This window comes from Bos indicus, chromosome 10, assembly GCF_029378745.1.
Source record: "Bos indicus isolate NIAB-ARS_2022 breed Sahiwal x Tharparkar chromosome 10, NIAB-ARS_B.indTharparkar_mat_pri_1.0, whole genome shotgun sequence".
In the NCBI taxonomy this organism is placed as follows: domain Eukaryota; kingdom Metazoa; phylum Chordata; class Mammalia; order Artiodactyla; family Bovidae; genus Bos; species Bos indicus.
In genome coordinates, this window is record NC_091769.1 from 67,342,722 (window position 1) to 67,367,258 (window position 24,537).

Below are 24,537 nucleotides of genomic sequence, written 5' to 3' on the forward strand. Positions count from 1 at the left end.
TATTTCAACAAACATGTAAAGTGATTTAGTAGAGAAAGGACTATCCTAACAGTCCTGGAATCCTGGCTACCAGGGAGGATGAAAACTATGCTGATTTATGTCTCGCACCATATACAAAAGTTAGCTTAACATTTGCAGACTTAAACGTAAAACGTAAAACTGTAAAACCTCTAGAAGAAAGTATAGGAGAAAATCTTTGTGACCTTGGATTAGAATACCAAAAGCATGATCCCTAAAATAAAAAAACTAATAAATTGGATTTCTTTAAGAATTTTAAAGTCTCAAAACTCAAAAATAAGAAAACAAAAACCCCAATGAAACAGTGCAAATACCAAGTCTCCTGTACATGTGTTACCGTACTTTCATGATTTAAAAAAGAAAAAAAAAAAAAAGAGAATTAAAAAATAAAAAAATTTTTAAATTGAGCAAATAATCTGAACAGATAATTCATCAAAAAGATACATGGATGGCAAAAAAAAAAAAGCATACTTTAAAACACTTGACATCATTAGTCATTAGGGAAATCAAAATTAAAAATCACAAAGAGATACCACTCTTTGTGGTATCTAATCTTGGATATTAGAATATCCAAAATTAAAAAGACTGATCATACCAACTGTTGTCAATGATGTGGATCAACTGGACCTCTCATATGCTACTGAGGAGAACGCAAAATGTACAAACACTTGGAAAATAATTTGGCAGTTTCTTTAAAAAAATTAATCTTTACCTACCTTATGATCTATCCATTCTACTCCCAGGAGAAATTTAAGTATGTGCCCATACAAAGACTTATAAACAAATGTTCACAGAAGCTTTATTTCTAATATTTTAAAACCAGAAACAACCCAAATGTCCATCAGGAGGTGAACACATAAACAAATTGTGGTATATCTACTTAGCATTTGATAAATTCAACAGAGGAGAATTACTGAGCAACTGATACACTCAAGAGCCTGGATGAAACTCAAAATGATGCTGAGTGAAAGAACCCAAAAGAATAGTACACACTATATGATTTTAGTTATATACAATTCTAAGGAATGGAATGAAACTAAGCCATGCCCGTGGGGCAACCCAAGATGGGCAGGTCATGGTGGAGAGGTCTGACAGAATGTGGTCCACTGGAGAAGGGAATGGCAAACCACTTCAGTATCTTGCCTTGAGAACCCCATGAACAGTATGAAAAGGCAAAATGATAGGATACTGAAAGAGGAACTCCCCAGGTCAGTAGGTGCCCAATATGCTACTGTAGATCAGGGGAGAAATAACTCCAGAAAGAATGAAGGGATGGAGCCAAAGCAAAAAGAATACCCAGCTGTGGACGTGACTGGTGACAGAAGCAAGGTCCGATGCTGTAAAGAGCAATATTGTAGGAACCTGGAATGTCAGGTCCATGAATCAAGGCAAATTGGAAGTGGTCAAACAAGAGATGGCAAGAGTGAATGTCGACATTCTAGGAATCAGCAAACTGAAATGGACTGGAATGGGTGAATTTAACTCAGATGACCATTATATCTACTACTGCAGGCAGGAATCCCTCAGAACAAATGGAGTAGCCATCATGGTCAACAAAAGAGTCCAAAATGCAGTACTTGGATGCAATCTCAAAAACAATAGAATGATCTCTGTAAACCATTCAATATCACAGTAATCCAAGTCTATGCCCCAACCAGTAATGCCGAAGAAGCTGAAGCTGAACGGTTCTATGAAGACCTACAAGACCTTTTAGAACTAACACCCAAAAAAGATGTCCTTTTGATTATAGGGGACTGGAATGCAAAAGTAGGAAGTCAAGAAACACCTGGAGTAACAGGCAAATTTGGCCTTGGAATATGGAATGAAGCAGGGCAAAAACTAATAGAGTTTTGCCAAGAAAATGCACTGGTCATAACAAACACCCTCTTCCAACAACATAAGAGAAGAGACATCACCAGATGGTCAACACCAAAATCAGTTTGATTATATTCTTTGCAGCCAAAGATGGAGAAGCTCTATACAGTCAGCAAAAACAAGACCAGGAGCTGACTGTGGCTCAGACCATGAACTCCTTATTGCCAAATTCAGACTTAAATTGAAGAAAGTAGGGAAAACCACTAGACCATTCAGGTATGACCTAAATCAAATCCCTTATGATTATACAGTGGAAGTGAGAAATAGATTTAAGGGCCTAGATCTGATAGATAGAGTGCCTGATGAACTATGGAATGAGGTTCGTGACATTGTACAGGAGACAGGGATCAAGACCATCCCCATGGAAAAGAAATGCAAAAAAGCAAAATGGCTGTCTGGGGAGGCCTTACAAAAGCTGTTAAAAGAAGAGAAGCAAAAAGCAAAGGAGAAAAGGAAAGATATAAGCATCTGAATGCAGAGTTCCAAAGAATAGCAAGAAGAGATAAGAAAGCCTTCTTCAGCAATCAATGCAAAGAAAGAGAGGAAAACAACAGAATGGGAAAGACTAGAGATCTCTTCAAGAAAATTAGAGATACCAAGGGAACATCTCATGCAAAGATGGGCTCGATAAAGGACAGAAATGGTATGGACCTAACAGAAGCAGAAGATATTAAGAAGAGGTGGCAAGAATACACAGAAGAACTGTACAAAAAAGATCTTCACGACCCAGATAATCATGATGGTGTGATCACTGACCTAGAGCCAGACATCCTGGAATGTGAAGTCCAGTGGGCCTTAGAAAGCATCACTACGAACAAAGCTAGTGGAGGTGATGGAATTCCAGTTGAGCTATTTCAAATCCTGAAAGATGATGCTGTGAAAGTGCTGCACTCAATATGCCAGCAAATCTGGAAAACTCAGCAGTGGCCACAGGACTGGAAAAGGTTAGTTTTCATTCCAATCCCAAAGAAAGGCAGTGCCAAAGAATGCTCAAACTACCGCACAATTGCACTCATCTCACACGCTAGTGAAGTAATGCTCAAAATTCTCCAAGCCAGGCTTCAGCAATACGTGAACTGTGAACTTCCTGATGTTCAAGCTGGTTTTAGAAAAGGCAGAGGAACCAGAGATCAAATTGCCAACATCCGCTGGATCATGGAAAAAGCAAGGGAGTTCCAGAAAAACATCTATTTCTGCTTTATTGACTATGCCAAAGCCTTTGACTGTGTGGATCACAATAAACTGTGGAAAATTTTGAAAGAGATGGGAATACCAGACCACCTGACCTGCCTCTTGAGAAATCTGTATGCAGGTCAGGAAGCAACAGTTAGAACTGGACATGGAACAACAGACTGGTTCCAAACAGGAAAAGGAGTATGTCAAGGCTGTATATTGTCACCCTGCTTATTTAACTTCTATGCAGAGTACATCATGAGAAACGCTGGACTAGAAGAAGCACAAGCTGGAATCAGGATTGCTGGGAGAAATGTCAATAACCTCAGATATGCAGATGACACCACCTTTATGGCAGAAAGTGAAGAGGAATTCAAAAGCCTCTTGATGAAAGTGAAAGAGGAGAATGAAAAAGTTGGCTTAAAGCTCCACATTCAGAAAACGAAGATCATGGCATCCAGTCCCATCACTTCATGGGAAATAGATGGAGAAACAGTGGAAACAGTGTCAGACTTTATTTTTTGGGGGCTCCAAAATCACTGCAGATGGTGACTACAGCCATGAAATTAAAAGACGCTTACTTCTTGGAAGAAAAGTTATGACCAACCTAGATAGCATATTCAAAAGCAAAGACATTACTTTGCCAACAAAGGTCTGTCTAGTCAAGGCTATGGTTTTTCCTGTGGTCATGTATGGATGTGAGAGTTGGACTGTGAAGAAGGCTGAGCGCTGAAGAATTGATGCTTTTGAACTGTGGTGTTGGAGAAGACTCTTGACAGTCCCTTGGACTGCAAGGAGATCCAACCAGTCCATTCTGAAGGAGATCAGTCCTGGGCTTTCTTTGGAAGGAATGATGCTAAAGCTGAAACTCCAGTACTTTGGCCACCTTATGCGAAGAGTTGACTCATTGGAAAAGACCCTGATGCTGGGAGGGACTGGGGGCAGGAGGAGAAGGGGACGACAGAGGATGAGATGGCTGGATGGTATCACTGACTCCATGGATGTGAGTCTGGGTGAACTCCGGGAGTTGGTGATGGACAGGGAGGCCTGGCGTGCTGTGATTCATGGGGTCGCAAAGAGTTGGACATGACTGAGCGACTGAACTGAACTGAAGGAATGGAAGCTAATCCACAGAGAAAGAGAGTAGTGATTGCCTGAGGACAAATAAATGGATTACAAAAAGATATAAGGAAAGACCTTCCACCAGCAAGATGACAGTTTGTTGAAGGCTCAGATGAACGTTAGCATTTTTTAGCAATAAAGTATTTTAAATTGAAAAAAGATATAAGGAAACTCTGGGAGATTATGGATGTATTATTCATTAACTTGATTATGGTTTCATAGATGTGTACATGTTAAAACTTATAACATTATATACTTTAAATATATACAGTGTATGTTACCTCTTAATTACTTCAATAAAACTGTTTAAAAAGATCAGAGAATAGAGTGAGCCAAAATAAATGTAATACCTATTAAAAAAATAATAGCCAACATTGATTGAACATTTTGGACTTCCCTGGTGGCTCAGACGGTAAAGCATCTGCCTGCAATGTGGGAGACCCAGGTTCAATCCCTAAGTTGGGAAGATCTCCTGGAGAAGGAAAGGGCAACCCACTCCAGTATTCTTGCCTGAAAAATCCCATGGACGGACGAACCTGGTGGGCTATAGTCCATGGGGTTACAAAGAGTCGGACATGACTGAGCAATTTCACTTTCACTTTTCATTGAACATTTTAGAATGGTAAACATTATGCTAATTAAGTTACTAGTTCCCAGTAACTTTATAAGGGAGGCAGTATTATTTCCATTAAGTAACTCACTCAGATTACATAAACCAGGAGATGCTAAGTCAGAACTCAAACCCTTGACTTCACTGCTGCTGCTGCTAAGTCGCTTCAGTCGTGTCCGACTCTGTGCGACCCCATAGACTGCAGCTCACCAGGCTCCCCCGTCCATGGGATTTTCCAGGCAAGAGTACTGGAGTGGGGTGCCATTGCCTTCTCTACTTGACTTCACTACCTACAATCATACCCTCTGGATACCATGATTCCAAGAGGCCTTCAAGGAATTTGCAGCCCAGTGGTGAGGCAGATGGGCTTCCCAGGTGGCTCAGTGGTAAAGAATCCACCTGCCAATGCAGGAGACGCAGGTTCAATCCCTGGGTTGGAAAGATTCCCCTGAAGGAGGAAATGGCAACCCACTCCAGTATTCCTACCTGGAGTATTCCATGGATAGAGGAGCCTGGCAGGCTATAGTCCATGAGGTCAGAGTTGGACATGACTGAGTGACTAAGCACGCACTCACGGAGAGACAGATGCCACCACAGATACCATCTCCCAACTACAGCAGAGTCACTGACGGGGAAAAAAAGAGAAATTTTAGGAAAGCTGAAACTAAGCTCTTCCAAGGTTCCAAGCCAGACCACCGGCCCAATAACATGGGCAAGGCTCTAGATACAGAGTCCTGGTGCTTCTGTAGGGCCACTGGAGAAGGGAGGGGCTGGTGGGAAAGGATGGGAAGCCTCTATGTAGACCAAAGGAGACTGGACCATACACAATTAGTTCAGGCAGGGCTCCTTCAGTTCTGCCCAAGTTAATTGGAAGCAACTGATCAAACATGGCCTTTTCCCATTTCAGGAATATGAAGATAGGTTTTTAATTGAAAGACCTAAGATTAGAACCTTGGGCGAATCCTTTCATTGCTTAGTATTCCCACTGCCTCATCTCTAAGGTGGGGAAGTTGAACTAGGTATTGCTGTGGTTCCCTCTAGGTCTCCTGTGCTCTGTCCCAGCCTGTTATTATGGTTTACCCAGAGTATGAAGGCTTTGCTGGCCATCCAGGAAGTGTCTAGTAGGGTAACTTTACTTCTCTCAGCAGCTCTGCTGACTACAGGGAAAGGTACTGAGATCTCAAAGCAGCATCATTAAATGACTAAAAAGGAAAATCATTAACTATGGATGCCTTTATATTAATAGTTACTTTTCTGATTAAATAATAGAGGTTAATCATAGACATTTAAGGAAATACAGACTGTGAGGAAAGAGTTAACTCAGCAGGTCTGGTTGCCTACTCACTACCTGTATTCAAGGGACCCGTGATTAACCCTTACCCAACCACTGGGAATGTGGCCTTAGAGTGTTCTTTCTGTTAGTGATTGATGGGTGTGTTATATACACCTGGAGCAATGGACCATATCATTACCTGCTTGTCAGGTTGCTTTGCACAAACATAAAAATCGACAGTCTGCACCTGGTTTCATTGTTAGGGTCCTGAGTTTGCCTTGTCATGGTTGGTTGCATAACAGGATATACCTATGTGACCAGCTCCCATAAAAACTTTGGACTCTGAGATTCATAAGGCTTCTAGTGGCAAAGACAGTTCACAGATGAGTCCATAGTCAACAGTGAGAGAAAGAGTACTCCTGTGTGACCTCAGACAAGGACATTGGAAGCCTGGGTTGACTCTCTCTGGATCCCATTAATACATATCTTCCTCCTGATGCTTTTGCTCTGAACCTTTGCTATCATAAATCTCGTGAGTATAACCTGCTACTAGGTCTCATGGGTCCTTCTGATGAATCACTGAAGGAAGCACAATATATATACATATATATATACATATATGTATATGTATATTGTATATAAATATATATACAATATATATACATATATATATTATATATATAAATCAAAATCCCTCCACCTAAATATAACCATTGGGCTAACTTTAAAAACAGGTCTTACCAGTCAGAATGGCCATCATCAAAAAATCTACAAATTCTGGAGAGGGTGTGGAGAAAAGGGAATCCTCTTGCACTGTTGAGGGAATGTACACTGACACAGCCACTATGGAGAACAGTATGGGCATTCCTTAAAAACTAGAATTAAGACTACCATATGACTCAGCAATCCCACTAACTGGGCATAAACCCTGAGAAAACCATAATTGGAAAAGACACTTGTACCTCAGTGTTCATGGCAGCACTGTTTACAATAGCTAGGACATGGAGGCAACCTAGATGTCCATCGACAGATGAATGGATAAAGAGGCTGTGTACATATATACAATGGAACATTACTCAGCCATAAAAAGGAACACATTTGAGTCAGTTTCAATGAGGTGGATGAACTACAGACTGTTATACAGAGTGAAGTAAATCAGAAAGAGAAAAACAAATATACATTAAGAATATATATGGAATCTATAAAAATGGTACTGATGAACCTCTTTGCAGGGCAGCAAGAGAAATGCTGCAGATGGTGGCTGCAGCCATGAAATTAAAAGACGCTTGCTCCTTGGAAGAAAAGCTATGACCAACTTAGATAGCATATTAAAAAGCAGAGACGTGACTTTGCCAACAAAGGTCCGTCTAGTCAAAGCTATGGTTTCTCCAGTAGTTGTGTATGGATGTGAGAGTTGGACTATAAAGAAAGCTGAGCACAGGAGAATTGGATGCTTTTGAACTGTGGTATTGGTGAAGACTCTTGAGAGTCTTGTACTGCAAGGAGATCAAACCAGTCAATCCTAAAGGAAATCAGTCCTGTATATTCATTGAAAGGACTGATGCTGAAGCTGAAACTCCAATACTTTGGCCACTGGATGTGCAGAACTGACCCACTGGAAAAGACCTTGATGCTGGAAAAGGTTGAAGGCAGGAGGAGAAGGGGACAACAGAGGATGAGATGGTTGGATGGCATCACCAACTCGGACGGACATGAGTTTGAGCAAGCTCTGGGAGTTGGTGATGGACAGGGAAGCCTGGCATGCTGCAGTCCCTGGGGTTGCAAAGAGTCAGACATGACTGAGTGACTGAACTGAACTGAATAGAGATGCAGACATAGAGAACAGACTTGTGGAGACAGTGGGTGAAGTAGAGGGTGGGATGAGTTGAGAGAGTAGCTGGTGGGAATTTGCTATATGATGCAGTGAGCTCAAACTCAGGGCTCTGTGACAACTGAGAGGGGTGGGAGGTGGGAGAGAGGTTCAAAATGTAAGGGACATATGTACACCTATGGCTGATTCATGTTGATGTATGTCAGAAATCAACACAACATTGTAAAGCAATTATCCTCCAATTAAAAAAAAAACAAACAAATAAACAGATCTTGACTGCTCGAAGATGGCGCTGAGGGCAAGGAAGCAAGCCCCTGCTGCTCCAAAGCCGAAGCCAAAGCAAAGGCTTCGAAGGCTAAGAAAGCAGTGTTGAAAGGTGCCCACAGCCACACAAAAAAAAGATCTGGACATAACTCACCTTCCTAAGGCCCAAAACACTGCAGCTCAGGAGACAGCCCAAATATCCTTGGAAGAGCGCCCCTAGGAGAAACAAGCTTGACCACTATGTCATCAAGTTCCCCCTCACCACCAAATCAGCTGTGAAGGAAACAGAAGACAGCAGCTCACTGGTGTTCACTTGTGGATGTCAAGGCCAACAGGCACCACATGAAACAGGATGTGAAGAAGCTCTACGACACTGACATCGGTGTCAACACCAAGGTCAACACCTTGGTCAGGCCTAATGGGGAGGAGAAGGCATGCGTTTGACTGGCTCCTGTGGTGCTTTGGATGTTGCCTGCAAAATTGGGATCATCTAAGCTGAGTCCAGCTGGCTAATTCCAAGTATAAAAGTTTCACTATTAAGAAAAAAATAACAGATTTTGACCAATTAAATAATCTTGTGAAAGTTTTTCTAAATTGTCAGAAGGCAAACAACTGTTGATTGATGATAAGTTGTATGATGAAGATTAAATTTTATGGAAGCCTCATATTAAGGACTTTAAAGAATAATTTTGCTGTTTCAAATACTTATCAAGATTTATTGAACTTACTTTAGTGACATAATAATGGTTTAATCTTCCCTGGTGGCTCAGACAGTAAACAATCTGACTGCAGTGTAGGAGACCTGGGTTCGATCCCTTGGAGAAGAAAACGGCAATCCACTCCAGTACTTTTGCTTGGAGAATTCCATGGATGGAGGAGTCTGGAGGGTACAGGCATGAGGTTGCAAAGAATCAGACACGACTGAGCCACTAACACTTTTACTTTTCAAACTCCACATTATTCAAGGGTCAACTGTGCACACACACACACACATAGTTTTATTTTAAGGATTTGGCTCACATCACTGTGGGCTCTGACAAGTCTGGAATTTGTAGGGCAGGCTGAAAATTCAGGGAAAAGTTTTAATGTTGTAGTATTGAATTTAAAATCTTTAGACTAGAAACACAGAGTTTCTTTGTTGTGGCCATGAAGCAGAATTTCTTTGGGAAACCTCAGTATTTGCTCGTAAGGATAAAGGCCCACTCACACTATAAGAGTAGAAAAGTACCGATTTAAATGTTAACCACACATAAAATTAACTATCATAGTTGTGATCTTTCCTTTTTGAAGAGGAAAGGGAGGGTGGATTCCCAAATGTGATCCACTATCACAAGACTAACCCTGAGATGTGCCTGCTCCCAAGTGGACGACCAGCCCCCGCACCCCAGTCACAAGCGTCTCCCCTTAGCCACAGCCATGCAAGTCTGGCTTTGGCCAGAAGAGGGCACTGCCACCTACTTGTGTGACTATCTGCTTGGGAACCAATAGGATGGAAGAGGTTTTGACATGACTTCCAATTAATTATTATTTTTTACAGCCCCTGAGTTAGCATAGCACCACCTTGATAGAATAAATGCCTGTAAACTTTTAGTTTCACTGTGAGACCAAAGCACCTCCCTGTCATCACTCAAACTTGAGGTTCAATAATGCAAGAGGACATAGAATGCACATGTCCTTTCGCTTCCCTGGTGCAGTTAGGCAGAACCACACTAAACGAAAATCCAGGCTGATGTAGAGAAAAGGAGGAAGCTGAGGCGTTTGGGGACCGAGAGGAAGAAATGGGAAGACCCCATGACTTAGTTGGTAAAGAATCCACCTGCACTGCAGGGGACCCAGATTCGATTCGATCCCTTGGTGGAGAAGACCCCCTGGAGAAGGAAATGGCAACCCATCCAGTATTCTTGCCTGGAGAATTCAATGAACAGAGGAGCCTGGTGGGCTACAGTCCATGGCGTTGCAAAGAGTTGGACACGACTTAGCGACTAAATCACTGGGCCTCCAAGCAGGTAAGGAATCTTCTGGTAAGATACAGAGGAGGCAGGCTTGGGAGGTTACTCTCTGTGTCTGGGTTTGAGAGAATAATACTACAGGCCCCTCTGGCAAAACCACTCAGCCTAGCAGAGCAGTTAATCTAATCTCTGGATTTTTAATTGGAAATGGAAATTCACATAAGTATAGTTGTTCTTTAGTTCTCATTAATAATTAAAAGCCTCCTTCCCCTGCTTCCATGTTAATGACAGCTTCCATTCATGCAACTTGAGAGTTTGCAGAGAGGGCTTTCCCACCCACAGCAAGGAACAGAGCAGGTACTGATTATTTCCACTTTACAGCTGAGGAAACACAGAGGGTGAATGATTTGCTCTGGCTCCATATAATTTAAGCCTGGGAGGGGACTAGATGCCTGGGGCCTGATCTTAGCCCTGTGCTCTGTCCCCTATCAAAACTACATTCCTAACCCTCAGCACTGCTGTTTCCAAGGTCTATTAAAAGCTGAATGTATGCAAACCCCATGACCCAGCAATTCCACTTGTAGGAATGTATACAGCAGAAACGCATGCACACAGGCACCGAAAGTACATGCAATACTGTTCAGAGCAGAATAACGTGAACTGGCCCCAAAGGGAAACCAACCCCAACTCCAACCAACACAGAATGGATAAGTAGACTGCGGTATATTTCTATCATGAATTCCATGTGGTAATGAGAATAAATGAACACGATTTATGCAAAATGTAAAAAATTTCACAAATTATATAAAGTTCAAAACAGCAAAATTAATATAAAATAGTGAAAGGTTTGGGCTTCCCTGTTAGCTCAGATGGTAAAGAATCTTCCTGCAATGCAGGAGACCCGGGCTTGATTCCATGGACAGAGGAGCCTGGCGGGCTACAGTCCATGGGATTGCAAAGAGTCGGACACATTAGTGGTTAAACCACTACTAGTAACTGGGACGGGGACACGGGTCCACTGGAGTGCCGATAATGTTCTACTTCTGGGCCTAGGTAGTAGTTATCTGAGTGGGACAGATGTGTCAATTTGCACAAATTCACCAAGCTGTATATAAAAAGTTAAATAACTTTTCCATGAGCAACTTTACTAGTGCTCAAATGTGGCTCATCCCTGATTAAAGCAGACTTGTTTGTTGCTCTACTCCAACAGTGACCACATCACCATTCCCCAGAGAGTTCTCGAAGGGTTGAGAGAGCAGGTCAACATCTGCCTTTGGGTTTGTGCATGCAAAAATACATTTCAGGAGGGCTGCCACACAGGAAGTTCATCCCCAGCCTCCACTACTACAAACATATGTTCATTCTGGGTGTCCAGAAAGTGAAAAAAGAAGGAGACATGCAACCAGGGTAAGTCAAACACAGCAAACATCTCCAAATGGCAAAGCTTCCCTGCCTGTCTCACTTTTAACACTAGCACTACCTTGCAGGGAAAACAAAACAAGAAATCTAACCCCTGCATCCCAAAGATGCAGACGGCACCTCTAGACAAGAGAGTCTCAAAACACAAAACACAGGGCAGAAAACTGAAGCTGTTCAAAATTCCACGGCAGGGCCTGATGAACTCATAAATGGAACCAGATTTCCTGTTTCCCAGAGTACAGCCTGCTTCTCATCAGCCCTTATTGCTTCTAACAGGATGAGGAGGCTTGAAAATCTTAAAGGACAAAAGTACAACAACATGTTAGATCAAGGATTGGCTATCTTCATCCATGGGCCGAGGACATTTGGTCAAGGGCCACACACACACACACACACACACACAGGCACACACAGGCACACACAGGCACACACCCTGGCTCCCTCTGCTGCTTTGGAGAGTTTCTCACACCACTTCAGCTGCTTCTGTCTCCTATGTCGATGATTACTGCTGTTTCGGACTCTCACTCCATCTCAGGAGGTAAGAGTGGAAATCTTAAAAACCACTTTGATACCTCCTCCAGCTTGATTGCATTTGGAGAAGCAGGCCTTCTTTTTCCCTCCCAATAGTCAGAGGGACACTAGCTGTACTTTTTGCACCTTTCCATGATGTGGTGGGCTTCCCTGGTGGCTCAGATGGTAAAGAATCCACCTGCAATGCGGCAGAGCCAGGTTCAATCCCCGGGTTGGGAAGATCTCCTGGAGAAGGGAATGGCAACCCACTCCAGTATTCTTATCTGGCGACTTCCATGAACAGAGGAGCCTGGTGGGCTAAAGTTCATGGGGTTGCAAAGAGTTGGACAAAACTGAATGACCAACACTTTCACTTTGATGTGGTGGGGTTGTCAGGACTCTGGAAGTTGGGCCATAAGGTGTACTGCGACTACAGCAGCAAAACAACAGGGCGAGAGCAGAGGTCAGGACTGAGCCTGGTGGTGCTCCTCCAGGGTCTAAATGAGTCCCGGAGGAGCAGAGATACCCTGGGGTATGAACAGTTGGAGCCAGGAGTTTTCTGGCAGTGGCAACACTCAAAGTCAGTAGATGACACAGCAACATGGACCCAAAGGAATTCACTGCAGCATTGTCATCACAGAGAAAAATGAGAAGCAGGCAAAGCATCCAATGGCACAATGTGTTAAATGATGCTATCGTTACACACAATGGGTTATCATGCAGCCGTGAAAAAGAACGAGGCAGGTCTACGTTAACTAACACAGAAAACGGTCTACACTTTAATGTTAAATGATAAAGGCAAGCTGGAGACAACTACATAAAGCATGATTCCATGTATATATTTTAAAAATCCTGTATGCTCACCCCCATAGTCTCCCATATGCCAGTATTGGTAAATGATCTAGAAGAATGCACATTCACCAGGTTACATCTAGGAAAGGGAATTGAAGTAGATGAGGGGGAGCGTTCCAAATTTGGCATTTCTGTTTTTATTATTTATGCTGTACCAGTAGCTCTTTCGGAGAAGGCAATGGCACCCCACTCCAGTACTCTTGCCTGGAAAATCCCATGGACGGAGGAGCCTGGTAGGCTGCAGTCCATGGGGTCACTAAGAGTCGGACACGACTGATCGACTTCACTTTCACTTTTCACTTTCATGCATTGGAGAAGGAAATGGCAACCCACTCCAGTGTTCTTGCCTGGAGAATCCCAGGTGCTGGGGTCCAGCCCCAGCTGATCCAGGGTATTGGAAGCGGGGACGGCGTCAGCAACCTATTTATTTAAATATTTTATCAAAGATATAAAGAGTAATAGAATGAGGATAGCTCAGTAGGAAAATTCAGTGGAGAAAAGACGCTGAGTAGCTTGGTTTACGCGGGAGACCAATAAAACTTCAAGACAAGGAGTTTGCACCACTTATGTAGGCCGCAGGCGTCCTTCCATTCTCCTGAAGGAGAGGAGACACTGAGGCCTCCCGGGTCGGATCTTAGAAGCCCAGGCATAATTAGTAAGCATGGCGGGTTCCGCGCTCCAGATGGAGACTCAGCTCGAGTGAGAGAGAGAGCGACATGGGGAGACCAGTATTTCGAGAAACTGATCCCAATTCTTTATTTTCCGTGGTCTACTTTTATACACTGAGATGTTATGCAAAAGTCACGCGGGGTCAGCAGTCCTGACTTTTATCAAAGTCAGGTGCTTCATACAAATGTATACAGAGGTCTTAGGGGTGTTACATCATCTTCTGGCCAGGGGGCCTACTGACAATTTATGACCCTCTCCTTGTGACAACAGTTAGTCAACCAGGACACTTATTTCTCCAGGGGTGATTATTCTTAAAACAGACACCACCCAAATAAAGTTACATTCCTATAGGGTGAGGGTATAGTGGGTTTTAGTTAAGGAAAGAATTTACTTAGCCTAAGGTCTAATGTGATTAATATCAAAGGTTAAAACTTATTTCTTCTATATATTCATTAATGTGTGTAAGGGCAGGGGATGTGGAGTCTCAGCAACAAACATTGGCTCAACAAATGAAAAACCCTTCACCAATACGATTTCTAGTCAGCCCATTATATTTATACTAATAGTTTTCTAACTTTTCTAAGGAACCTGTTTTTAGAAGGTTTAAAGCATCTCATGCCTCTCACAGTTGGGAGGCTGTGAGCAATCACATGTGGCCAGACAAGCCTGTCAGGCAGGCCAGAGAACCTTCAGAGGAGTTTGTAGGTTAAAACACTCTTGTCACGCCCAGAAGTTTTTATTAACTGGAGCTCTAAGTTAACTCCTTCTCCGAAAGAGGTGGTGGGGGACAGCCCCCCGTAAAGTCAGAGATGTAGGTGAGAGCACAAAGTAGTAAAGTAGGCAGGCTCTGGTTATGGGGGTAGATGCTCGAGGATTTCCAGGGGGACTCCTGAGGCTCGATCCCACCTTTGCATATGTCGAGCCTCCTTCCTCATGACCTTTGTCACGGGCGGAGTACCTTACTCCGGCCCCCAACACCCAGGGACGGGGGAGCCTGGTGGGCTGCTGTCTATGGGGTGGCACAGAGTCGGACACTACTGAAGCAACTTAGCAGCAGCAGCAGCAGTAGCTCTTTAGCGATTAAAAAAAAAATAATCTAGAAAGCCAGGGCGGGGACTTCCATGGTAGTCCAGTGGTGAAGAATCTGCCTTGTAATACAGGGCACATGGGTTCGATCCCTGGTCAGAAAACTAAGATCCTACATGCCACAGAGCAACTAAGCCTGTGTGCCACATCTAGAGAGTCTGTGCCCCGAAGAGAAGGATCCTGCATGACAACGAAGATTCTGCATGTTGCAACTAAGATCTCATGCAGCCAAAGAAAAGATAAATACGTAGCATCAATTTAAAAAAAATAATAAAAAAGCCAAGGCTACAGGGGTGGGGTATGAAGGAGGCAGATCTGCTGGGAGTGGTCAGCACAGCCAGAGGCTTCTATGAGTCAGAATCAAGGACTGGGGAGTAGATTCACCCAGAATTTTGGCAGAGACTCCCAGCTCCTGGATATGCATAACAGATTTTTCTCCTGTTTTTTCTCTTTGGAGTCATGTGCTTTCGGTTCTCTTTGGGTCACTTCCAACCCAAGGCAGGCGGAGGAGAAGGGCCCCTCCCTAGGAGGTGCCCATTTGGCCTGAGGCCTTAGCAGAGAGGCCTCTTTTCTTTAGTGCATATTTCCTTGGGGTTCTTTTCCTGGGCCTTTGCCATCAGAGCACAAGCTCTCCAGGGGCCAAAGAAAAGGGACTCAGCGCTTGGCCAACTTTTAGTCAAGACTACTGCTGTTCTCTTGGGGAGGTTTTCTTAAAATATAAGCCTCAAATATAGACACACACATTGAAATAAAGAATAAATGCTTTGTTACATTAGCAAGTGGCCCATGCTGGGTAAAATGGAAATTTTCATCCATTCTGGAATGAGTGCAAATTGGTTAAGAGCCTTTCAAAGAGCAATTGGGCAATATCAAGAGTCTAAAATATTTTCATACTATTTTATCCAGTAATAAAACTTCTGGGAATTTCTTCTAATGAAATACAAAATGCCTCAAATAGGAAAATGCATAGGAAGATTGCTTTCATTATGTTTCCTTTTGATAATAGTTAAAACTTGAAAACAAACTAAATGGTCAACAATGGCAGGTGATTGGTACAACACATGTGCTCCATGGAACACTGCACAACAATCAAAATTTATAACAAAAATTTTTAATAATAAATTCAAATGTACTAGTGATGGCCTTTTTTTTTGTTACAATAGCACTTATATAAAAGCTCATCATAAGAAAGAATAAACATGTTCAGGCCTTTGAGTGAGTGAGTGAAAGTCACTCAGTCGTGTCAGACTCTTTGTGACCTCATGGCCTATAAGATCCATGGAATTCCCTAGGCCAGAATACTGGAGTGGGTAGCCTTTGCCTTCTCCAGGGGATCTTCCCAACCCAGGGATCAAACCCAGGTCTCCCACATTGCAAGCGGATTCTTTACCAGCTGAGCCACAAGGGCAGCCCAAGAATATTGGAGTGGGTAGCCAATCCCTTCTCCAGAGGATCTTCCTGACCCAGGAATCGAAGCGGGGTCTCCAGCATTGCAGGGGGATTCTTTACCAACTGAGCTATATCCCAATCTAACTAAATCAGAAGCTCAGGAGATGGGGCCTGGACATGAGAATTTTTTTAAGTTTTCCCAGATGACTCTACTTGAAGCCAAGGCTGACAGAAAACCATTGACTGGATCAAAATGAAACTGCCCACTTCAGTTGTGGCCCAGTCCAGCTCATCTAGTTAGAGTTCTACATGGGGTTCTGAATGGCCTGTTTCCCTGGCCTTGTCCTGCATATAATGACTAGAGGGTTGCGTAGTGGACCCAGTAGGAGGCTAACCATAAATTTGAGATGAGGGCCAAATCACTTTCCATCTTATCAGAACCAGCCGCAGGTAGACTCATTAGGAAGCAGAGAATTAAGATCATCTCAGTAAGACACATGAGCTTGAATGAGGTCAGGTCAGCACTGGTAGGCATGGCAGATGTAGAGCAAAAGAGTTGGAACCAAGGCCCAGAATGTATGTCACCCGACGAGAAGGGGATACAGCTCTACAGAGCCACTGGCTGCCTGCCTGTTGGTGTCAACCTCTACAGTGTTGCTGCTGCTGCTGCTGCTAAGTCGCTTCAGTCGTGTCCGACTCTGTGCGACCCCATAGACAGCAGCCCACCAGGCTCCCCCGTCCCTGGGATTCTCCAGGCAAGAACACTGGAGTGGGTTGCCATTTCCTCCTCCAATGCATGAAAGTGAAAAGTCAAAGTGAAGTCGCTCAGTCGTGTCTGACTCTTAGTGACCCCATGGACTGCAGCCTACCAGGCTCCTCCGTCCATGGGATTTTCCAGGCAAGAGTACTGGAGTGGGGTGCCATTGCCTTCTCTGCTAGCAGGGATAAAAGCAGAAAGCTTTAGAAGTTTTACCACTAGGAGATTCTGGTGTCTACAAGGCCCCTTAGAAGAAGCTGTGACAGTCAATTTGCTGATGGCCAAAAGAATCAAATAAAAATTGAATAGGAGAGAAAACTCAAGAAAGATAAGCAGCAAAAGGGGTCCATCAGCAGAATATAATGACCCCTTTATGCTATCCTGTAATTCCACTATGAGATTACTTCCACTTGAGTTATTAAGCATTTGCCCCTTCATTGTTGTCCTCTCCAAAAAATGAAGACTCCTAAAAGGAATGATACTTTGATTCAGTAACAACTTTAATGGAATTAGCTCATGATTTATTCAGCCAATCTGAATGCCTATTCTGTGCTTGATACTACACTGGGAACTGGGATACACTGGAAAGAAGACCTCACGAAGGTGACTAAGTCAAGTTAGGGAAATTAAAATGGAGGTAGTCTTGTTCAGGTTTCAGAAGTAGAGGAGCAGGCCTCTGACGGACTTCTGACCTTGCCTGGACCTTGCCTGGACTACATGCCTGTCTGCAAGCATACCAATCATTACCAACAAGTCAGGTGACACTTAGATAAGCAAGGGAGTAGGACTAGGAATCCTTAAGCTCCTGGAGGCCTGACCAGCCCCCTGGGGTCTAAGAAGTCTTATAACTCACAAGGTTAAATAAACAGCATTGTAACAGTTAAACCAGAGCTGCAGTTTTGCACACAAACTAATGATGATATCAGTTTGCAACCTGAGCTTATAAGTGGCAGCCCCCAAAGCGGCAACCTATAGTTTCACGCATGGGGTAGACACGTTGCCTGGGACCCACCCTTTCCCAACTGGGACTCCAGACTGCTGTTCTCAGTGCTACTAAATTCTGAATGTAGGTTTCAGCCCAATTTGGTGATGTACACACTATTACCTCTCTCTATTATTTCTATTTATTTTCTTTTAATGACTGTATATTGAGATTAGGTCAAATAATCCCCTGTTAGATATTGAAATTGCTTATTGTGTGTGTAACAAGTGGTTTCTTTTGTTAACAAATCCTTCAAAACGAAAATGATACTAAAACTTTCAACAAAACACTAAGAAGACTCAGTTCAATACAGAAGTATCTACTGAACACATCCTGTCACCTGACCAGGAGCTGGTGCTGAGGCAAGAGGAAAACAGAAAAATGCACAACACTGTCATCTCCCTCAAGAAGCTTCTAGCCCTGCTTGGGGAAATCCAAGCACACAAAAATCCAAACAAGCAACTGCTTATTAAACTGCTAATATAATCAAGGGCCAACATGAAGGGTGGAGCTAAGTACCTTCATGTGAAAGAGCCTTTTCAGAAGCCCTTATGATTGTATCACACTAACTCTTTTCATTAGGGAGCCTGGAAAATGAGCTATTACAGCCTCACTGTTTGCTTAATATTAATACAAGTGTGACTTTCTGGTTCTGGGGCCTCACCTTAGTTTCCATCCTACACACTATAGATCTGGCTAGGCTGAGTACTACTGAAAGGGAGTTATTCATTACACATTTACAGGGTGCACAGGGTCCATCCACCTTCTCTGACTATGCCCCTGACTCTGGCCAGTTGCCATGTCTTAGTGGTGGGCTAAGCAGTTTCACATTTACTAAACACCCACAGGATACGTGGTTTCTGTCTATCACAGTCATGCTCACAAGGTACCCTTGTGAGAAAAGCCTCACCAGCTGTTGGCTCTGGCTGTCACTGTGAAGGGAGAACTGTGACTGTCACCCAACTGGAATAAGGAAGCAAGATTTAGGAACAGAGGAATAGGTGTGCCTAAGAATCCAGGCATCGAGCAGGATCAGCCAGGGAGATATATTGCCAAGTGTGGGGTGTGGAGCCTTTTATTGAAACTATCATTCATAAATTGTATTGTCCTGGAAACACATTCCAGGCCAGACATCCTTTGGAGCAAGGTCAAAAATCCAGAAGGAATGAAGAATATAAATTAGTGCAGGAACTGAATCAGCATCTACTCCACAGAAGCGGCAGATTCATTGGCACCAAGAAATTGAAAGACTAGAGGGACTGCTAAGGAAGAGCACATACAAGAACCTCTCAGTCCAGGCACTGAGGTGGCATGAGACTCAGAGCGGGAGAAGAGCACAGGATAAAGACAGGGGCTCAAAACCAAGAGGCTAATGTCCTCAGACTAAGCAAAATGCAGGAATCAGCTGATGTCTTCAGACTAAGCAAAATGCAGGAACACTGGTTGCCTCAGGTGGTGGGAGGACTAATTGGGAAGAAACTTGACGGAACTTTCTGAGCACATAGAGATGATTGTACCATTATTGAAAGAAGTGTGGGTTCCATGGGCGTACCTATTTGTCAAAAGCTGTTGAACTGCATACTTAGGATTTGTTCATTTCAGTGTATGTAACTTTTACCTCGGAGAAGGCAATGGCACCCTACTCCAGTACTCTTGCCTGGAAAATCCCATGGATGGAGGGGCCTAGTAGGCTACAGTCCATGGGGTCTCTAGGAGTTGGACACGACTGAGCAACTTCACTTTCACTTTTCACTTTCATGCATTGGAGAAGGAAATGGCAATCCACTCCAGTATTCTTGCCTGGAGAATCCCAGGGACGGGGGAGCCTGGTGGGCTGCCGTCTCTGGAGTCGCACAGAGTCGGACACAACTGAAGCAACTTAGCAGCAGCAGCAGCAGCAACTTTTACCTAAAAAATTGTAAACAAATCAAACCCTAATTAGGTTTACTTTTAGCAGTGCTAGGAATTAGCAATTCTAAAACCACAATCTGTATATTCTTGGGCATGAGGTAAATGGGAGATAGACTTCCAGCTGTTGGGGAAAAAAATTACAGATACAGAAAAGGCGTTTTTTGCATTGGAACTGGGGTTATCAGTATAACTATATATCTATGTCTAATATCTCTCTCTCTCTCTCTCTCTATATATATATATATACACACACACACACACACACACTATATTTCTAATATATATCTATGCCTCTATTTCTGTGTTTATATATAGGTAAGAAAATCTATTTCTGTCTGCTAAAAGGGACTAAAAGAAATGATACAGTAGGAACAAATAATTTAACTCCCAGATCTTGGTTTCTAAATACCATTCCCCAATGAAGGAACCAGGAATCCTTGAGAAGTGACTTACTCCAGGGTTGAGGACAGGAAAAGTAAAGGATGAGCCTAGAACTGAGCCAAAAAGTAAAGAAATACTCAAAGAATCATGTTGAAAGGACTCAGAAGGCAGCTGAGTGGGGCTCCCATTGGCCCAATCTGATATAATCTCACATTAGAATAAATAATATTAAGGGACTTCCCTAGTACTCCAGTGGTTAAGAACATGCCTTTCAATGCAGGGGACGCAGGTTTGATAAATCAATACATGGGGATTTCCCTGGTGGTCCAGTGGTTAAGAATCCACCCTGCAATGCAGGGACTGTGTGTCTGATCCCTGATCAGAGAACTAATCACACATGCCATGGAGCATGGAGCAAACAAGTCCAGGCGCCACAACCAGACAGTCCATTCCCTCAATGAAAGATCTCAAGTGACATGACAAAGATCCCATGTGCAGCAGCTAAGACCAGCCAAACAAACAAATAAATAAAGTAATAAGTAAATGAACAAATATGACAGAACACCAAAATGACAAAGGTAAGGTAGCCAACAAGCATGACTGTTCAGTCGTGTCCAACTCTTTGTGACCCCATGGACTGCAGTGTGTCAGGCTCCTCTGTCCATGGAATTCTCCAGGCAAGAATACTGGAGTGGATTGCCATTCCCTCCTCTAGGGGATCTTCCCGACCCAGGGATCAAACCTGCATCTCCTGTGTTTCCTGTATTGGCAGACAGATTCTTTACCACTGAGCCAACTGGGAAGCCCCAAAGAAATACTCAAAGAATCATGTTGAAAGGACTCAGAGCCCTGCTTAATGGGGCCCTCATTGAGGTAGAAAACTGATAGGTAAAAGTCTGACAAAAAGACAGAATAGTTTACAGAGTTGCAAAGTATGCTCCTCACTTACTTACTGATTACAAAGGAAAAAAATAATAACTTCACAGTAGCAGAAACCACTTCAGGTCATTGAGCCATAACATTGCTATATTGGTATAAACCAATATTTAATATCATGTATCTGGGATTGGAATACTGGGAAAGGACACACCACTAATTCTGTGATATTCCTGTCAAAAATGTATAACTTGAATCTAATCATGAGGAAATATGAAACAAACCCAGATTGAAAGATGTTCTACAAAATAACTGGCTCATACTCTTTTAAAATATTAAGGTCAAGACACAAAAAGAAAAGCTGAAGTAATGTTCCAAAATAAAGGAAAATAAATAGATTGACAACTAAATTTTGTACATTATCTTGGATGTAATCCTGGACTCAGGGGGAGGGGGAAAGTAAGGATATTTTGGGAACAATTGATGAAACAGATACTAATACTGCTGCTGCTGCTGCTGCTGCTGCTGCTGCTGCTGCTGCTGCAGCTGCCAAGTCGCTTCAGTCATGTCCAACTCTGTGCAGCCCCATGGACAGCAGCCCACCAGGCTTCCCTGGCCATGGGATTCTCCAGGCAAGAATAGTGGAGTGGGTTGCCATTTCCTTCTCTGATAGTAGTACTGTTAGTGCTTGATTTCCTGATTGTGTTCACTGAACTGTGCTCAGTAGGAGAACATCTTGTTGGAAAATGCACACTGCAGTATTTAGGAGTAAAGGGACACCACGTCTCCAACTTGCTTTTTAAAATGGGGGGAGAGAGAGCAAGAGAGAACATGAACCAGAATGTAAATAAGACAAAAATGCAAACAAATGGATCAAAGATTGTAGCTCCTTGTACTCTTCTTGCAATTTTTCTGTAAAACTGAAATTTTATCAAAACAAAAATTTCCTCTTCAGCAAGTGGTGCTGGGAAATTTGGACAGGTGCATGTAAATCAATGAAGCTAGAACACAACCTCATGCCATATACAAAAATAAACTCAAAATGGCTTGAAGACTTAAATACAAGACACCATAAAATGTCTAGAAGAGAACATAGGCAAAACATTCTCTGACATAAATTGTACCAATGTTTTCTTAGGTCAATCTTCCAAGGCAATAGAAATAAAAGCAAAAAATAAACAAATGGGATCTAATTAAGCTTATAAGTTTTTGTACATCAAAGGAAACCATAAACAAAATGGAATGACAACCTATGGAATGGGAGAAACTATTTGCAAATCATGTTACTGATAAGGGTCTAATTTCCAAAATATAAAAACAACTCATACAATTCAATAACAACAAAAAACAACCCAATCAAAAAATGGGCAGAAGACTTAAATAGAAATTTCTCCAAAGAAGACATACAGATGGCCAACAAGCACAGGAAAAGATGCTCATCATTGCTAATTATTAGAGAAAAGCAAATCAAAACTATGATGAGGTACCACCTCACACTGGTCAGAATGGCCATCATTAAAAAGTCTGCAAATAATCAATGCTGAAGAGGATGTGGAGAAAAGAGAACCTTTGTACACCATTGGTAAGAATGAAAATTGGTGCAGCCACTATGGAAAACACTATGGATGTTCCTCAAAAAACTAAAAATGATCCAGCAGCCATATGATCCAGCAGCTAGTGGAGGCTATGGTATTCCAGCTGAGCTATTTCAAATCATAAAAACTGATGCTGTTAGAGTGTTGTACTCAAGATGCCAACAAATTTGGAAAACTAAGCAGTGACCACAGGACTGGAAAACGTCAGTTTTCATTCTAGTCCCAAAGAAGGGCAATGCCAAAGAATGTTCAAACTACCACACAACTGCACTCGTTTCACATGATAGCAAAGTAATGCTCAAAATTCTCCAAGCCAGGCTTCAACAGTATGTGAACCGAGAACTTCCAGATGTTCAAGCTGGATTTAGAAAAAGGCAGAGGAAGCAGAGATCAAATTGCCAACATCTGTTGGATCATAGAAAAAGCAGGAGAATTCCAGAAAAACATCTACTCTGCTTCACTGACTTTGCTAAAGCCTTTGACTCTGTTCAGTTCAGTCACTCAGTCATGTCCGACTCTTTGCGACCCCATGAATCGCAGCACGCCAGGCCTCCCTGTCCATCACCAACTCCCGGAGTTCACTCAGACTCATGTCCATCGAGTCAGTGATACCATCCAGCCATCTCATTCTCTGTCGTCCCCTTCTCCTCCTGCCCTCAATCCCTCCCAGCATCAGGGTCTTTTCCAATGAGTCAACTCTTTGCATGAGGTGGCCAAAGTACTGGAGTTTCAGCTTTAGCATCATTCCTTCCAAAGAAATCCCAGGACTGATCTCCTTCAGAATGGACTGGTTGGATCTCCTTGCAGTCCAAGGGACTCTCAAGAGTCTTCTCCAACACCACAGTTCAAAAGCATCAATTCTTCGGCGCTCAGCCTTCTTCACAGTCCAACTCTCACATCCATACATGACCACTGGAAAAACCATAGCCTTGACTAGACGAACCTTTGTTGGCAAAGTAATGTCTCTGCTTTTGAATATGCTATCTAGGTTGGTCGTAACTTTTCTTCCAAGGAGGAAGCGTCTTTTAATTTCATGGCTGCAGTCACCATCTGCAGTGATTTTATCACACCAAACTGAAAAATTCTTGAAGAGATGAGAATACCAGACCACTTTATCTGCCTCCTGAGAAATCTGTATGCAGATCAAGAAGAAACAGCTAGAACCGGACATGGAACAACAGACTGGTTCCAAATGGCGAAAGGAGTACGTTAAGGCTGTATATTGTCACCCTGCTTATTTAACTTATATGCAGAATACATCATGCGAAATGCCTGGCTGGATGAAGCACAAGCTGGAATCAAGATTGCCAGGAGAAATATCAATACCCTCAGATATGCAGATGACATACTTCTTATGGCAGAAAACAAAGAGGAACTAAAGAGCTTCTTGATGAACGTGAAAGAGGAGAGTGAAAAAGCTGGCTTAAAATGCAACATTCAAAAAACTAAGATCATGGCATCTGATCCTATCACTTATGACAAATAGATGGGGAAACAATGGAAACAGTGGAATGCTTTATTTTCTTGGGCTCCAAAATCACTGCAGATGGTGACTGCAGCCATGAAATTAAAAGACGCTTGCTCCTTGGAAGAAAAGCTATGACCAACCTAGATAGTGGGGAGGGAGGTGGGAGAGGGTTCAGGACGGGGGATACATGTACACCCATGGCTGATTCATGTCAATGTATGGCAAAAACCACTACAATATTGTAAAGGAATTAGCCTCCAATTGAAACAAATAATTAAAATTTTTTTTGAATTAAAAATTTTTTTTTAATTAAAAAAAATGCAGAGACATTATTTTGCTGAGAAAGGTCTGTATAGTCAAAGGTATGTTTTTTTTCAGTAGTCATGTATGGATGTGAGAGTTGGACCATAAAGAAAGCTGAATGCTGAAGAATTGATGCTTTTGAACTGTGGTGTTGGAGAAGACTCCTAGAGTCCCTTAGACTGCAAGGAGATCAAACCAGTCAATCCTAAAGGAAATTAATCCTG

General features: G+C 42.7%; 1 long non-coding RNA gene across 1 annotated transcript in view; it reads right to left on the reverse strand.

Annotated features, from left to right (window-relative positions):
* LOC139185304 (uncharacterized) overlaps positions 1-24,537 on the reverse strand; it is an 83,412-nt gene that overhangs the window by 23,474 nt on the left and 35,401 nt on the right. The window contains exon 2 of the long non-coding RNA XR_011568923.1: positions 8,895-9,046. This is a non-coding gene — a long non-coding RNA (uncharacterized lncRNA). The remainder of the gene's footprint in view (positions 1-8,894; positions 9,047-24,537) is intronic.